Source organism: Sinocyclocheilus rhinocerous, unplaced genomic scaffold, assembly GCF_001515625.1.
Source record: "Sinocyclocheilus rhinocerous isolate Xijiao unplaced genomic scaffold, SAMN03320098_v1.1 scaffold395, whole genome shotgun sequence".
NCBI lineage: Eukaryota > Metazoa > Chordata > Actinopteri > Cypriniformes > Cyprinidae > Sinocyclocheilus > Sinocyclocheilus rhinocerous.
Window position 1 is genome coordinate 654,453 of NW_015660890.1, and position 12,913 is coordinate 667,365.

Here is a 12,913-nt window from a genome sequence, read left to right on the forward strand (position 1 = left end):
CAGAGTTAAACTGTGTCAGAACAAATTCATCTTTATGTCAGATAACTTTGATAGAAAGGTATGTAATGAATTAGGTTGAATAGTTGTCAGCTGTTAAATTTAAGTACACAATTAGATAATACCAATTTAGGTCAACCAATTACCAAGCAATGCTTAATGTTGTTCAGTCTGTGGTGTAAAAAGTTTACATGAGCAATTAAAGAAAAACACTTAAGCTAAACATGGTCGGGTCAAAGTGTCTGAATAATTTTTTATCCCAAATTTTTATCAGTTTTACTGGTAGTCCACTGTATGAAGAATTTTTGGGTATAATATGTTACAGTTTACTTTATTTATATCCTCACTTACATAAATGAACTATAGTGTTCTGCACCCACTAGTAAAAAATATCAAAAATTATATCCGGCGTCTGAATAATTTTTGGTTTGACTATATATGTATGCATGTGGTGTCAGTCAGTAAGCCATGAAAAACATGTTTTTGAAGTCATTCATCACAATGACATCAAACCTATCTGCATTATTATGTCATGATCATGATGTAATAAATCTGTGGTGAGACCGAGAATCTAAATAGCAATGAAAGTACGGTTATGGAGTCGTTTGCATATTCGCATAATGAGAAGTGCTACTACAGGAGTACTGATGACAGAATATGAAGGAAAGCAGACAGATCTTGGACATGTCAAGCCATCTGTTCTGAGATTCTGAAATGAGATATTGAAGTAACATGTTTGATACACGCTCAGGGAAAACTTATTGTATCAAATCCAAATGAGTCTATTTGACATTTACACTTTATCTTCGTACTTCATCCGTTGCTCTTCTAAACATGTGCGCACATGTATTTTTTAGACGCAATATATATTCCTGTCGTGCCATAGGATTGGCTAATGTTATTGTGTAGATGTTGGCTCTGGAGCCAGGTTTGAATTCCAGCATTGGTTTCCTTGGTGACAAACTTCAAACTGTCTTATAAGTCTTGTTCAGATTCTCTGTCCGTGAAGTGGAAAGCAGTGAAGATGGTCTGCCAAAATCCATCACATTCTCCAACATGTAATCCATCATCAGATTAGCATGCAGAGAGATTGACAAAATGCATGACTCTAAACACGTTCTGGTTGGATTGATTTGTGTGTGTGTGTGCTGGGTTTTGGTCTGGTTTGGTTCTCCTCCACTTTGAATAAGAGATATGATCTCCCACCATCACCAGACACACAGCTTCCAGTTGCACAGATGAACATTAATATGAATATTTGCGTGGAAGACATGTTTTTATAACTCTGCATATCAAAGATATCTCCAGCTCGGTGTCAAGAATGTTACGCTAAATTCCATGGTGATTTTAAAAGGCTGATAAGTCCTGTTTTAAAAGATGAAAGAAATATTCATTTTAGATATGAGAACTTGGAATGATCCCAAAAATGGTAAGATTCTTTTCCTCATTTAGATCATTAGTTATCATCCGGTTTTATTTCAGGACCCAGATTTTAAATTGGATTATCTATCTATCTATCTATCTATCTATCTATCTAACGTTCGTTGTGGAAAGTTGGGGGAATATCCTTCATATTCTGTCATCAGTACTCCTGTAGTAGCACTTCTCATTATGCGAATATGCAAACGACTCCATAACCATACTTTCATTGCTATTTAGATTCTCGGTCTCACCACAGATTTATTACATCATGATCATGACATAATAATGCAGATAGGTTTGATGTCATTGTGATGAATGACTTCAAAAACATGTTTTTCATGGCTTACTGACTGACACCACATGCATACATATATAGTCAAACCAAAAATTATTCAGACGCCGGATATAATCCCCCTTCCCCCTATCTATAGGGGGAAGTTGTGGCCTAATGGTTAGAGAGGTTGCGAGTTCGAGTCTCAGGTCCGGCAGTAATTGTAGGTGGGGGGAGTGAATGTACAGCGCTCTCTTCCACCTTCAATACCACGACTGAGGTGCCCTTGAGCAAGGCACCGAACCCCCAACTGCTCCCCGGGCGCCGCAGCATAAATAGCTGCCCACTGCTCCATGTGTGTGTTCACGGTGTGTGTGTGTTCACTGCTGTGTGTGTGCACTTAGGATGGGTTAAATGAAGAGCACTAATTCCTAGTATGGGTAACCATACTTGGCCACATGTCACGTCACTTTCACTATCTGTCTATCTGTCTGTCTGTCTGTCTGTCCATTGATTATTTATTCTATCTATTGATTTGTTCATTCATTCTATCTATCAATCATTTGTTTATTCTATCTATTTATTGATTGCTCGTTCATTCATTCTGTCTATTTAGCAATTGTTTTTTTCTATCCATCTATCAATGTATCAGTCTTATTAACAGCCAATAATTCGCTGCAAAAAACGTTCAGCACCAACCAAGTTTGTTTGTATTTTATTTTACAAGCAAATGTTATGTTTTTGTTTCTGGTTTTCAGTGATGAGGGCATGTCAGAACAGACCCTAGTCTCATTTTTGGATCATGACCATCGTTGTATTTTTATTAACTGAAAGCTTGAAAGGGCCTTTAATGAATCGCTCCAAGAATTCATGTTTGTTAGTCAGTACTGTAGCCCACGCAGAGTAATGCCTACAGTGATTCCTTTTGAATATATTATCTCTGAATATCTCACATATTACATTTAAAATATAACCAATATTTACTTTGCGTATTGCTGTAATTGCTTTGTTTACAAAGCGAGAGCAGCAAATTTAAGGATGCACTTCTAAAGGGGAGTTCTGTTTGTGTTTGGCTTTTGAATACAACAGATGATATAAAAACTAGTACTGCTGCCCACTTTACATTTAATTACCTTGCTTCACTTTTCCAATCTGGAAAACAAAAAAACAGAGAGAGAACTTTTTGGCTGGCTTCCTTTTAATAGGGTTTTTAGAGGATACAAATTAAAACGATGTCCTGCTGCTTGCAGGCAGACTCCAAAGAATATAATTAGCTGGAACATCTAGAAATCAAAATTATTCAGTGTTTCTGTTCTTTTGTTTGCTCTAATGAGATACGAAGAACATGTAAGCTATATTTGTGCAGCGAATAATTTCTCCAATGACTCATGAAGCAAGAAATGGGATGCTTTTCAGGATGTGTGTGCGCTCTCCAGAGAGCCTCACACATTATAGAGGCAAAATGAGTGCCCTGAATGTTGATATTAGACTATTCACACCTGCATAGCTCTGCAGGAAGATGGCATTGGGAGGTTTAGCCACCTCTGAATCCCAGTGCACAAGATAGACACAGCTTTTTTCCCCTTCTCTCCTGATCCTGCAGTTAACCTTATGTATATATATAATATACTATTGAGTACTTTAATCCAAACTGCATCTGACTGGGTGTTGCATATTATGCAGCATTAATTTTGCTCTTTGCCTTTTCTGTGGAAGTAGCATTGGCGTATTTGTTGTTGGATTTTGGTCAGCATCTCTTTCCAAATTTATCTTTTGACAAATGTGCAACAGTATAAAAAAAATGGCTGTAAAGGAAATAAATTTACTGCAGTTTATGCTTCAAATGAAAAGATAGAACAAGACAAAATACATTTTTGGACATTTTTCAAAATATCTGGTTTTTGTTTTGGTTTGGAATGACTTGTGGTTGAGGGAATGATGACATAATCCTTTTCTTTTTCTTTAATACCTTGGCAGTTTTGCTTTTAATGTAGATGCATAATGGTGTTTAGATATTTCTACTGAAAAAAAAAAGTCAAGATGAGTTATTTATTTATTTTTGCAGTGCAGAGATGTCCAGAAATTTCACAAATGGTGAAATGCTTCTTAAGCCAATAATGTACTACTTAAGAAATCAAAATGATCCATTAGCCACACGTTCCCTTGGAGATGCGTTTATGATTTCCCAGAGACACTGAACACAGCCTATAAAAGCTAATAACAGGGGCCCAAATCCAGACGTTTTCTGTCTTGTATTAATGCACTTAAAAAGAAAAAAATCTGCCAATAAATCCAAGCATACACTTTGCCTCACCCTTTAAAGCTTTAAAGATTTTAAGTTCCATTAATGTATTTTCCTGTGGTTCAGACACTTTCAGGTGGTGATTGTCTGGAGGACAAACCTCTTTGGAGGACCCCACCCTCCATTTTTGTGTCACTGAGCTTTTGCGTCTTGCCGAGTGACTTCATCAGTACGTGAAGAAAAACATCACCCACTGACACTTATTGGTGAGCATTTTGTTGATGTGAGTACATAAATTGAGGTTGTTTGTAGATTCTTTTTTCATTGAGAGTGGGTGGAGAGATTTATGTGGTATAAAACTTAATTAGCCCAGCATAACCAACTCAGTCAACCAAATTAAATGGATATTTCACCCAAAAATTTAAATTTTGTCCTTTACTTACCCTCAAGTTTTTCCAAACCGGTATGAGTTTTCATTTCTTCTGCTGAACAAAAAAAGAAGGTATTTTGAAGAATGTGGATAACTAAACAGTTTCTGGTCCCCATTGACTTCCATAGTATTTTTTTCCCTGATAGAATCAGTTTTCTTCCGCTGTGGAAGTCAATGGGGACCATCAACTATTGGAAACTCAAACAAGTTAGGAACAACTTGAGGGTGAGTAAATGATGGCAGAATTTTCATTTTTGGGTGAACTGTCCCTTTAATTAGACAAAAAAACATGCTGATTCACATACTTTCAAGCTTCTACTTTCATTCTGAAAAGTCACAATAGGTAGTTTTTGTCAAGCCGGTAAACCAGCAAACCCAAGCTATTCATATAATCTGGTCAAGCAGCACATCTTTGCTGATTTACTGGCTTGACCATTACCAAACTAACATAAAGCAAATCACATCTGACTTTGTTTTAAAAACTGCGGCTTTATTTTTCAGAATTGCTCTCAAAATGATTTTATATTTCACAATGTGGCCTTTTATATGTTACATTGTGACTTTAGTTTGAACTTCATCCTGGTATATGATGGTCTTGGAGAAGGAAATGATATCAAACACAATCTATATAATATTTTATAGAGAAAAATAATGCCAAAAATGGGCTGACGCCTACTAAATGTCCCTCAGACTACCTGTTTTGAAATCACTCTTTGTCTCTGATAACCCCTGTGTCTGTATCTATATGATGAATAAGCACAGCGCACTTTAACTCATAACTATGCAGATCTCTCATGCACCACTGTTAGGAACGGCTTGTAAATTTTACACACACACACAAAGGCAGGAGTTTCAGGAATCAGAGCACGTCTTAGCGCCCTGCGCTCTTCTCCCCAGTGTTTGCACTCTGTCTGACTCCAGACCTGCTGCCGAGGTTCATTACGATCTGCTGTAACACCAAACCGCTGTTTGATCTGCGGCTCACTGGCTTTATTATTAAGACAAGACACTTTCCCCCCCCCTCTCCTTTACAGACCATAAAGACAGAAGGAGCGCCTGTCCGCGATAGAGGACTGCCTCTGAGAAAGGCGGTGCATGCGTTTTAAAACATTTTTGATTATTTCATAAAAGCGAGGAAACATCAAACCGTTGAATAAATATTTGAGGTGCTTTGGAGAAAGGGGTTGTGGATTACCGTTAGGATTTGTGCTTTTGAGACGGAGAGATTAAAGATTAGGAGAAAGACTCTGAGTCGACAACAGGCAAACAGATGTCGTAGATTTATCATTTTATCTTTTTAGATGCTTTAGTTTTCAGTGAAATGGCTTCTAGTCATGTTTTGCAGCAAATTTGACCTCTAAATGTCACTCATGTAGAAGAAGATGTAAAGTCTCATGTTGTTTGTGTGGCATAGGAATTTAATAAGATCTCTTACCTACCCTCATCAAATCTCTCATCAGATTCTCACTGTACCCACCTCAGAGTAAAAAAATTTAAGTGATTTTGACTTTTTCTTGTAGCCATAACTTTTTCTCATAATTTAGCTTTTTTCTCACAATTATGACTCAGTGTGACTATTTTAATTGTGACTTTATATCTCACAGTTGTGTCCTCCTCTCTTATAATTGCAACTTCATTTCTCATAATTCTACTTTTTTCTGACATTTGCAACTTTACAGTATGTCTTATAATTGTTTGTCTAGCAATGCGACTTTATTATTTTAAACTGTTTCACAATTACTTGTTTTTATTTTTTACTCTGTATTCAAATATATCACTCCCATCCAAACAAGGTAAATTTAAGATAGTTCAGCCTAATAGGAAAATCTGATGTTTGGGCTTTTTTTTTCTTCTTTTGTGTCACAGAAATTTAGTAAGATCTCTCATCTACTCTCATATGGTAATTTTGAGTTTCTAGTAACTAGTTATCACAATTGTATTGTTTCACAATTACAGCATTTATATTTTACATTGTGACTTTTTCTGTTAATTGCAATGTCATAATGTCCTTATCTCATAATTGCAACTTTATTTTGAAATAATTGTGACTTTCAATGTTTCAATTGCAGCTTTCTATCTACCAATGTGATTTTATTTTATTTAGTCAGACAGTAAAGTGCGTTCGATGGATTGCACTGTTGTTTAACACACACAAACTTCACTAGCAGCTGCACTAACATGTTATGTGTTGAATTTATTAGGTGACCTCAACCTCAGAATTAAGGGGCATTCACGCTGACAGCAGTTACTGCAGTGTACATTGTAAGAGGTTTCCAGTTCACACTTCTTTTGGGTGCTGGTAAATGATCTTATTCGACTATAGCATCTGGTTATATCAGGCGACTCCAACTGATAATGATAATTGATAATGAATGACTTCCGGTTGCTTTCTTGCAAATCGGTGGCCCATTTCATCAAAAACATTCCTCAAACATATTCAAAAAGTGCATTAGAGAGCACAGGGTCAACTGTCCGCTGGTGGTTCATAGAAAAAAAATGAAGTTTGTTTGACTAGATTGTGTGCCTTCCACATAAACTAAAACCATCAAAGGCCAGCGGCGTTCTCCACATGTCACCGTGGGATGCGACGTGAGGCTCCATAAACCACATAACATATTCACCAGCAGACGTCTCAGTTCAGCAAGTGTGAATTCATATTTCAGCTTCTAATCAGCATTTACCTCCTCTAATTCTCCTCTATTAATTTCTCTTTTGATAATGCACTGATGTGTATGTGTGTATAAGGCAAACGCTCATATGGACAGTGTGTGTATACGAGTGTATGTTTGTGTTGCACTACAGCCCACCTGGGATTTCACATCAGGGTTGGAGAGTCAGTGCGCTGCAGTAAAGGCAATGACCCAATTAACAACAAAGTCACATCACCGGGTGGCCAAACAAGCTGCTTCAGCGAGGAACAAAAGGAGGAGGAGAGACGCCCCACTTCCGTTTGAGGGGGGATAAAACGACGTCCGTGCACGTTTCCATGGTGAACACCCCCACACGCCATACATTTTGCGTGTGCTACCTTTGCAGGCATTAGTCATAATTAACAAGGCTACTCGGGAGATTATTTTCTGGGCAAACATTTTAATTAAAATTGTTCCCTCTGTTGCGCGCATGCCATCTCTTCACTTAGTGCCAAATTCCACCCCTCTGTCCTCTTAAAGCAGGGACCGCGGCGAGGGGGGCCCCAGATGGTGGCTAACGGTGGGAACGGAGTGATCGAGTGGGGTAAAAAAAAAGGAAATGAATAAACAGTGTGTTTGTTCTAATGAGATTCTCTCGTGGCCCACACAATCAACTCAATTGCCCTCGGACAACTCCGAGTTCCCTGAAGCGATGTTTGACACCCCTCCCCTGAACAGTGTTTGCGGAGCTTGAGTGAACACCTGAAGACATTGCATTTAGACTTTGACATCCTGTAGTTGAGAAAAGGGAAATGCAGAATAAAGAATTGCATAAACAGATAAAGAAGATAAGAAGATAAACACTCTAAATAATAATCATTTTAAAATAATTAATGCTTTACATTTAATCATTCAGCTGATGCTTTTATCTATACAGATTAGGAACATCACAAGCTGTTTATCAAAAGGTCCATCAATATTCTTAGTACCCAAAGACAAGTTTAAGTGTAAGATAGATTAGTACACATAAAAGTCACTTATTTCTTATTTCTTTTTAAATTATTCTTTTTCTGAAAGGTTTCCTGAGTACTTTCAGGAAAAGGAAACCGTTTCTGTCCTTACTTTTACCTTGTGTTTTTCTGTTTAAGAGTGCATGTGCAAAAACAGACTATTGTGATTGTTTAGAAGCAAACAAAACCATTTGCAACCTGTTATTTCCAAAGTAGCACATATTTCTAGTCAAAACTGGATATTCAATGGGGAAAATTTTTATTTATCCATTGGGAGTCGATGTGATCGGGGCTGAAAAATAGAACCAGGGAGAAACAGAACATTAATTTCAGATTAGAATAATATGCACCAAATACCCATTCATAATAAGACCAGCAGTGTCCATTAAAGGGATAGTTCACCCAAAAATGAAAATTTGATGTTTATCTGCTTACCCCCAGGGCATCCAAGATGTAGGTGACTTTGTTTCTTCAGTAGAACACAAACGAAGATTGTTAACTCAAACCGTTGCAGTCTGTCAGTCTTATAATGGAAGTGAATGGGAATCACGGCTTTGAGAGTAAAAAAAAAAACATACACAAACAAAACCAAATCAAAGCCTGCGCTTATAAGTGCATTACCGCCACCTATCTCTCAAATTACACATTGACACTCTATCTACAATCTCAATTAGGAGTGTCAATGGTCCATTTGAGAGATAGGTGGCGAGGTCCCACGAGGACGCGCTCAGGACAGTTCAGACAGTTCATACATTGCAGTGTATCAGAGGTAAAAAAAAAAAACTATATAAATACTGTTCAGTTTCTTGCAGAGACCGATCGTTTCGTGTCTTTACACATCAGTGTATCGTCACGAGCCGCAGGGTTTAATTTGGTTTTGTTTGTGTATGTTTTTTTTTACTCTCAAAGCCGTGATTCCCATTCACTTCTATTATAAGACTGACAGACTGCAACGGTTTGAGTTAAAAATCTTCGTTTGTGTTCTACTGAAGAAACAAAGTCACCTACATCTTGGATGCCCTGGGGGTAACCAGATAAACATCAAATTTTCATTTTTGGGTGAACTATCCCTTTAAAAAAGTAAATAGAGTTCGTTTTGATTTCATAATGATTGCAAGATGCAGAGACAGATGATTATGATTGTTTAATGTATAAATGTAGTTTGCCTAATTCAACAAGCTATAAGCCACAGATCCATGATTGTTAAAAACTAATTTTTGTGACAGTCTGCTTTTTTAAAAGGATAGAATGTGCTGAATCTTGTTTTAAACTCCTAAGACACCATTTTTTATGACTGAAGTCTATATGAAGAAACTCACACAGTTATTTTGTGTGTGTGTCTGGGTGAAGACATTATCTGACTTCCCATCTTGGAGTCTTTCCTCTCCGTTAGTCATGTTCAGGTTCATCTCGCTGAATTATATCACCCGTCACTCAAGCAGAAGCTCTGCCTTCTTTTGCTCTTATCGCTGACATATCTTTTTATTTCACTGCTGCCTTTCACAGCAGAACCTCCCACTGTCTCAAATATAGTTCAGTCTAAAGGTTTAGTCAGTTCAGGTCTGAAAACTTACTGAAGACCTACTGCAAAGAGGACATAATTAAGCAGAAAATGGGTCGCATAGCAGGGAGAAAACAATGCTAAATGGACAAATAAGTAATCATATCAACTTTTAAAAGAGAACGGCTCTTCCTGTATGTTTTGATGTTTATGTCAAAGACTGTGTGTCCAATAAAACTATGATGTTTTGCCACAAATAAATCTGTGATATAACTTGGCAATGTGGCTAATGATGCTAGTACAATATTTGGCATACATTTTTGGCATGGTTAATTTAGCCTATTTTTAAGTGAATAATAATTATATTCAAATGTATATAAATAAAATATATGTATATTATACAAAAGATTAATGTTCATTAGCATATTATTAGAATATACATTTGCAGATATTACATTTGTTTAAATTATATTAATAATTTAAGGATTTTTTTTTTTTAAATGTGTGTTTTCACTCTGATGTTCAGTGTAAAATCGGGATCCTTGAAATGACCCAAAAATAAAAGTTTTATCATTATTTGCTATTTTTTCAGTATAATAATAGTGAATTTTAAGTTTTAAAATCCATTCATTGTAATTCCTCAGGATAAATGACCAGTACAATCATTCAAAATTTCTCCTTTCATATTTTATATGGATTTTAAAACAAATTGAGGGTGAGTAAATGATGACAGAATTGTCATTTTTGTGTAAACTATCCCATAATCAATCAGTTGATTGCCACATCACAAGCACTATTATAGCTTTAACATACTTATCCATAGCTACTCTTACACAAAATAGTGTTTTGCGGTAAACTAAATATTTGAGCTAAAGGAGTTCAAAATATGAGTGGCACGGTATCATTTTTACAAGTCGGGTAGGGTGTGAAGCAGGCTGCTTGGGTTTACTGTATGTGTGCTAAATGCACACTAATGAGGGACCTGGCTGAGCGAAAGCTGAAAGCAATTAGACGCTGTAGAAATGAACCTGTCACTGCGTATGCCCATGAGTCTCATCAAAAACCTGATGAGGAAATTTGACTGCCAGCCACAAAGTTTGGGGGGAAAAAGTCCTTGATAGAAAGGAGGATTTTTCTGTCACTTCCCATTTTCTGTCATAATCACCCTGGTGCCTGATCTCTGATTGGTCGCAATCAAGTTGTGATCGCTTCCTAATGCCTGGACCTGCAGAACAGAAATATAAGCTTCATTAGCCTATAATCCTCACATTTCTCCCTTCGTTTCTTTCTCTTCCTCCCATCTACCTCTAAAACCTGCCGCTGCTTTCTTTAAACAGCGATTCCCTCCCTATTCTCCTCAGCAGCTCGCGTTGAAGGACGTGTCCATATTTGTTCTAGGTGAACTGGCGGAGAGCCCCGGTCACTGCCGTTAGGTTAGCTCCAATCTGCAAAGTTAAAAAGCCACATGGGCGGGAGCTCGTGAAACTGCCTCGGGCCAGCTGAATTCTGCACCCTTACCCTGCCTTTCATCTCACAGCTATACACTGCAATTGATGTGTACGCCTTGATCTTACTGCGTCGAGTCTGTTCCCCAAAGCACCGTGAACGAACAGGATGATCATGTACATGAGTATAACTCTATCACAGAAATACTTACTAGGGTGGAGAGATGGATACAGGGAAAATAAACAGGTGCTAAACTGAATATTATTTGAAAGAGTCGCTTATATGTGTGTTCTAGTGATCGTGGTGGCAATAATTAATCTACAAAACGATCTAATAGAGAACTAACTGACGAAATACTGTACAGACACAGAAGATCCAGACTAAGCTCAACCTACTGTTCTAAACAACATGAGTATTAAAGTATATATAACAAATAGATATTTTGCACCATTGTTTACATAATTCCTGTAGTACAAACTTTATGGTGCAAAGGACTCCCAAAAATGGTGATCTATTTATATATTAAAGGAGCTATATATTTTGACACCCAAAGGCCCATTTATATATTTACACAAATATATATATTGTGTAAAAAATTACTAAGCAAGGTATTATGTTCAAAATGTTGCTTCCAAAACAAAATAGTTGGCATTTATATTGTCATTTTACTTTTAGCCAAAATGAATTGTTAAAATAATCATATAATATTAATAGGAATTCATCAATATAATATTTAATGTAATATAATATATTTATTTAATTATAATATTAATAAAAATAAATGTAGTTGTGTGTGTATCAGTGTTATTTTAGTACCATTAAGACATACTGTTATAGTTTCTAATCGAAACTTTCTATTAATATTAAATCAGTTTTTATTTTCATATTGTTCCACTTTCATTTTTTCAGTAAGGTTGTTGTTGTTTTTTATCATTTAAGTTTTATTCATTTTCATTTTAGTTGTTTTAGTTTTTTTTGTACATCAAGTTAAACTAAATTAAAGTGAATGCTTTGGCATTGAAAAAAATCTATCTATCTCTGTCTGTCTGTCTGTCTGTCTGTCTGTCTGTCTGTCTGTCTGTCGGCGTGCGTGTTAAAAAGGATTGCAATAAACAATAATACAGAAAACTTTTTGCAGACCCCGTATCACCCCATTATGGCCCCCGAGGTCACAGAAAAAGAGTTTGCAAAACCTAACTAGTGAACTGTTCTAAAACAAGTAAATAAAGTGATGCTAACAGAAGCTATCTGTTCATTCTTAGTGAATTCCCCGAGATAATGACTGTGCGATGGTACTTTTCAGCTTCAGGGGTGTGCATTAGCTCGACACCTGCAGTTGGACTGCGAAACCTGGCAGCTTTTTAGCGGAGGGAACGGAGTCAGTCATAATGCCTCGTCCAAATGTACCTCCCTCATCATCCCTCAGGTCCTGGCACGAGAACAGCAGCCATACACGGAAAGAGGAACAGCTACTATATATACCCCACTGACTCCTGGGTAATCACATCCTGCTGTCGCCCAAAGAACTTCTGCTTTAATTGAACTCTTATTAGGTCCGCTGCTATATATATATATATATATATATATATAAGTTCACAAGGTTTAAACTTCCCAAATTAGGAGCTAATTAGAACTGTGTTAAAATCACAAAGGAGAAAGGAGCGGATATCTTGAACAATTAATGAGCTGAAAGATAGAGATCTCATCTCATTTCTATTCATCTATCTTATTTTATCCCCTTGTCGTTCCCGTTGCATGTTCCCTTTAGCTTTCTCCCTCTCGCTCGTTCCCTCTCGTCAGAGCCAGCTTTCCATTAAGTGGTCGTCCACTGACTGGCTTCATTTTGAGCCTGGCATCTAGCCATGCTTACAGCGTGTGTGTGTGTGTGTGTGTGAATGGCCAGAGGACCACCAGACCTCAAAACATTTTCATGAGTGTTATCGCCAGTGTCACCATGTGCCAAT

At 37.0% G+C, this 12,913-nt stretch overlaps 1 protein-coding gene across 2 annotated transcripts in view; it reads left to right on the plus strand.

Moving 5' to 3' along the window:
- mpped1 (metallophosphoesterase domain containing 1) overlaps window positions 1–7,671 on the plus strand; it is a 51,825-nt gene extending 44,154 nt beyond the window's left edge. Inside the window, exons 7-9 of one of the 2 annotated variants that reach the window (XR_001638214.1) lie at window positions 4,059–4,198; window positions 7,165–7,351; window positions 7,533–7,671. The gene's annotated coding sequence lies outside the window, so the exon portion shown is untranslated. Of the gene's footprint in view, window positions 1–4,058; window positions 4,199–7,164 lie in introns of both variants that reach the window. The other variant, XR_001638213.1, reaches the window with a different exon arrangement.
- The last annotated feature ends 5,242 nt before the right edge of the window (window positions 7,672–12,913 follow it).